At 36.7% G+C, this 5,823-nt stretch overlaps 1 protein-coding gene across 1 annotated transcript in view; it reads left to right on the plus strand.

Annotated features, from left to right (window-relative positions):
* The window catches only part of LOC145996978 (hemolymph lipopolysaccharide-binding protein-like), a 54,529-nt gene that overhangs the window by 15,766 nt on the left and 32,940 nt on the right, over window positions 1-5,823 (plus strand). The gene's annotated exons all lie outside the window — the stretch shown is intronic.

Here is a 5,823-nt window from a genome sequence, read left to right on the forward strand (position 1 = left end):
GTATAATATTTAGCAGTAGCTACTCTTACCGTCCAGTTCATACATATGTACGTACAAGGTACAATTCCGAATAGTGGTGTGTTTTTTACAAACACACACATTTACAATAATAACCTTGCAAGAAACTACATACCTAGTAGTACGTAATACCAATCTTTTAAGAAACGTATACATTGTATATGTGTGATTTTATATGTTAACTTCCAAAATTGGCAAAAAAAAGTTTACTGTTAACAAGCATCCTTACGATGTTGACATGCATGTACAAGGAACAATTTCCTACTGGTTTTGTACCTAACCTAACCAACCCTACCCTAATATTCATGGGAGAGCATAAGACGTAAATGCCAAAGTTTTTTTTTCGGTATTTACTACTTAGAGGAAACGTTTTATGCGAAGTAACATATTTTTCATTACATTGTGCGAGATTTTGTACTTTAACTTTAAAACTGGCAAAAAAATAATAATAATAGAGACAGATACAGCAGTATCTTTACGGTGTTGATACGTATATACAAGGAACAATTTCTGAATGGTGTTACGTTTCGTAGATACAAAGAAAATGCACGATTGTAATAAACCTTGCACGAATCTATATGCCTGAAGATGCATAAAACGTGCATGCATAAAAGTTTTTCCTGTTGTTTTTTTTAAACATTCATATGCAATACACATGATCTTGTATTTGATTTTTCAAAATAACTGGCCTAAAAAGACGAGCGGCTAGGGGCAGCATTAGCACCTTGGGAAATACATGCTAACACCAAACCTGGCCTGCCTAACCTATCCACGTAGGCATATAATAGCATAAATAAGCATGTAAATAGGTTTGGCAAATTACAATTTGTTTATTTAAGCTATTATATACATACGTGGATAGGTTAGGCAGGCCATGTTTGGTGTTCTTAGCATGTATTACCCAAGGTGCTAATACTGTCCCTATCCGCTCGTCTAAAAACGACCACAGCTTGTACGTATGTACAATGTATATTTTCCTGGTGAATATTACTGTTTTTTGTAAAGAAATATATACGTTCTTGCATTGCACTAGCATATAACGTTGCACGAAACTACCTATCTGAAAGTATATACAGCCTGGAGTTTCTTCTTTTTCTTAATTAGAATAAAACATGCGTACATACAGTACTACGGTACTTTACATTACTATTTGATTCTTCCTTTTGTGCTAAGATGATAGTAATTCCCAAAATGTTCCTTGTACATGGAACCGTTGATTAACGATTTTTTTTGTGCTATTCAAATTTGTTGTGAATACAAAAATTTAATTTTCATCTGCATCGTTAACCAACTTTCACAAAAGCTACATTATAAATAAAGAAGAAACCTATAAGATGGTCAACGTTGATAATACTAATACTCGCTATTCGCTAAAGAAGGGGTTACGGATTGATAAATTATTAACAGAAACTAATGATAAATTAGTAAGAGCAGAATAGAAGATTGCTCTTCTCATTCCGTATATTTACACAAACTCAGATATGTCAGCCTTGCACTAAAAATTGAATAAATGTAACTTGCCTTTGTTACGACTTCGTAAAATTTTGGTCACCGTTTAGTAGTGTTTAATATTTTTTAAAAAGTGACCGTATGTCTTACTGAAAGATAAGACGAGGAATATTCGTTTTTGCATTATGTTAATTGGAGTACGTGAAAAATAAATTGAAAATTTTGTAAGCTTCCCACTACTTCGAAAGATTACGGGTTATATTGTATCATATAACATACATTTGATATTATATGAGAGTACGACACATGCATTACCTACTTCTATCAGCTGTTTCATTTTATTGCAATAAATATTTAGTTTTTTTAAACATATTTCAGTTGAAAAAGCATGCATTTGGAATTGACAAGCAGATATTAGCACGTAATAAAGAAACAAAACACAATCGAAAACACAACTTTCTCCAGTTTCTGTTGCCAGGTCGTACGGCAAGCAGGAGAAAGTTCCACCTTACAAGGCCGAGGATAAAAATGCTTGGTGCAACCCACCGCTGCCTAAATCTCCCGCCTGTCGTTATCCAGCACTTTGTAAAGTGGCAGATTAAGTGGCGATGGTGCAACCGGCCCTAAAACACATTGTTTTAAACGTTTAAAACATTTGTAAAAAAACAAAGACGTGTGTTTTAAACGTTTAAAACAAAGTGTTTTAAACACTTTTGTTTTAAACATGACAACCCTGGTCCCATCAAGCACCACACTGGCCACTATCAACAATTTCATTGCAAATTTCACGAAGTTTTAATATTTCGTTCTGTACATCATACCATGCCCATGAAGTTTTATTTAGCCATTTACTGAGTTCATTTTGTTCCTTTCGCACCCCTTACTTTTGTGAATTTCGAATGCAAGTGATAACCAAAACATTTCAAATGCTGTCCCCTCAGAGGTTTATCAGGCGACGAGACCGATATATCGACAATAGACAGCTTCAATGGAAGTTAAAAGTAGCTTACGTTCGTACGTAAAACAAAGAAGTTGGCTATTTTTCGATGCACTGACTCACACTCAGAACATGAGCACTAAAGTATTCTCATGCTTCTTCTCTATTATCTCACTTAATCATAATACACTATGACTGTGTTCGAGTGATTGGTTAATTTGGTACTGTGTGCTCCAAAGAAGAAAAGTTGAATATAGTAAACGTACAGCATTCAGCTGGATGATTGTGTCCATTGCAGAGTAGAATCCGTAATTTCCCACCTCTTTGTATACAAAGTTCCTGTGTGCAAATTTGTTTTATCTTAAATAAATAAAATAATTCAATTTCGAAACCTGAGGAAATAAAGACCTATTAGAATGTTCTCGAACAGAATACTCAATTATCAAATAGTCTTCACACAAATAATATTTTGATGCAAAATGAAATAGTGTTGAAAGTTATACAGTACATTGGACCTCTTATTGGAGGGCAAACGAAAACTGCGGGGGGGGGGGGGGCAGGTTTCGGCGCCCATGGGCAGAGTTGAAGGAGCGGACTTTCGACCCCTGACCCCATTCTAAAAATGCAAGACAAACACTAATAGCCACCGTAAAAATAAATAAATTAGTTAAAAAAAATCCAGAATTGAATTTGTAAATATGCCAATCAAGGTCGGCTGCAGGACTTTTTCTCAAGGGGGAGGGAGAAATTTAGGATGTCATGTCTAGCTCTTCGGTCATAGAAACTCATATTTTGTTATTATTATTTTAGAAATCATGAAATTGAAATTGATTTGAAAATACTTGAGCGTTATTGGTTAGATATATTGCAAAATTCTTATCATTCGTCCTTCCATGCGAAAACGTAAATATAAGTTCGACATAACTGTAAAGCAACTCTTAATTTCGTTACCAGGTATTTGAAAGAATGTAACTGGGTCGCATTCACAGCTCCTAATTTCAAAAAGTAATTATACATAGGAAATAAGTTTGTTTGGAATAACAAAAAAAAAATAGTTTTTGCTAACCAAATATTTGTTCAAATAGGCGACAAACAAGTGAGTGCCCACCAGAACCAAATTGTTTTAGTAATTGTGCACATTTGCTTAAAGAAAATAGTAAAGACTACCATTTTTTTTCTTGTTTATGGCTACCAAAAACTTAACCAAACGTAAACGTGTTTTGTAAATTCTAACAAGCAGTAATAACATGTTACTTACAAACACTGACAAGAATTCCCCTACATATTCCTAAGGTACGCCCTAAGTAACCTTAACTGTTAATGTAGAAGTAAATTTCCCATTACCATTATAAAAGAGACATTTCATAAATTATCTCTAACTTCAACATTGTGAGTGCTGGATTCACACACCTCCAACGCTCTCATATTCGGGTCTTGGCGTAGGCATGTTCCTTTGTAGGTGCCCATCAGTCTCAACAAGAATTCTAGTTCATTAAACATCACGATTAGCCTAAAGGGACAAAAAAGTGACGCAAAATAAGAAAAACGTTGCACAGGGTGATTCGAATGTCTTGTTACCCCCTGCAGAACAATTTACAGAGTTACCGATCCAGTATGACTTCCACCATTTTCTTGACACAAATAATTTATCTGCATATTCTGTGTGAGATTATTTTCCGTATCGGTTGGGCCTCTATAAAATCTTGCAGTGAAGTCATCAGTGGCGTAGCGTTATAGTACGCCCGTACGCCCGGCGTTCCCAGATTTAAAATTTCAAAAATGCTTAAATGCTGTGATTATAAAGTAAAACGTGACTAATTTCATATATGTTTGACCTTCATGGCATTATAATGGCTATTTTTCGCGATCCGCTTGCAACGCTCCACTCTCAACACTCGTTCTAGCATCTCTTTTCAATGCCTTTCCCGGCCGGACGCCGAGCAGGTTCGGCGTACAGGACTCCTATATTCCTTGCTGCCTTTATGGAGGGAAAGCTTCCATTTCTACAGCACGCACGTAAATGGGCTCTCTTACGCCAGCGTACGAGAGGTCTACCGTGATTGGTTCATGTGACCCTTCCTGCCTTCTGAAGCAGACGACAGCGGCAGAATTCCTACCCGCTTCTTCGCTCTTCGCGCTCATGCAACTCGTGCTGTGTGATGCTACAATACGCAATATTGACTGACGTAACTTTACCAATCTCAAATATACTGCTTCTTAATGGCCACTGCATTGTATAATTTATCGCACGAACAGCGATGTGTATTAGAAACTAAAAGATCAACACAGTTTTTGTCAAATAAGTTTGAGTTTGTGTTTTAAGTCCACTTTATGCACAGTAAGGCTAATCGGGACTGGACCTACAGTTTAAAGTGGGATCCGAACCACTTGTGCCTCCAACGGGTATCGAACCGGGTCCCCTTGATTACAAGGCAATGACGCTACCACTGCGCCATGGGGAAGGCCTTTTTGTCAAATAAGTTGGTGAAGTCCTCGTGATAGAAATTCAGCCTGTGGCTGCTCTACCACTTAACCCGCAAAACTATTATTTTTTATTGTATTTTTTCGTTATTATCTAACTACTTAATACTGTGTGAATGGAAATGTTTAGCATTCATTTGAAAACTCTTAACATCGAATGGTCTCTGGAGAAAATTATTTTAAAATGTTTATCAGCATTCTCAAGATGTAATAAACAGTGGTCTGAATTACTAATCGGCACTGTTACGTCAGTAGAGTGTACGTTATTTGGATCATCCACTCTGCTTTTCACAGTGCGCGAAGACGACAGAGGTCCCTGGTTCGAATCCCGGCCTGAGCACGGGTGTTCTTTGTCAGTGTCCCTTCATCAATATCATCACTCGTATTCATATTCGCAATTAACCAAAAGTGGTAGAAAAGCGAAGTAAAATAAACCAAATCAATCAGTAGTTGGATCGCCCACAACAATGACGTCTACTGTTGTGCAGAGGCGCTTGTGATTCAGGTAGGTTTTTAATGACTTGCGTCATGCAGAAAGATATAAAAAAAGGTATAGAACACCAGAGTTCAAAACATCTGTGGCATAGTGAGGCATCTAATTTTCTAGCTAAAACATGCAATGATGATGTTTTATTGAAAACCCAGCTTACTTCAGGCAAATAATACCTGTGGCGACTAATACCATAAGTAAATTATTAAGCAAGAAAGGGCCGACTCTTCCTTCGGACTTGGCGTTCCTACCCGAAATGTCCATGCTACGCCACTGGAAGTCATATCACACTTCCTTTATTGTTTTACCGGTCTGTGGACGTTCTTGTGTACATATACATGTTGCTCATCATCCACACTATAGTTATTTGTGTCAGTCATCTGAAGCCAAATAAAATATGTAATTAGTTCCATTGTGATAACCACCTAGGAGTAACAAGATATTCGAA

This window comes from Lepisma saccharinum, chromosome 13 (genome assembly GCF_977018435.1).
Source record: "Lepisma saccharinum chromosome 13, izLepSacc3.1, whole genome shotgun sequence".
NCBI classification, from domain to species: domain Eukaryota; kingdom Metazoa; phylum Arthropoda; class Insecta; order Zygentoma; family Lepismatidae; genus Lepisma; species Lepisma saccharinum.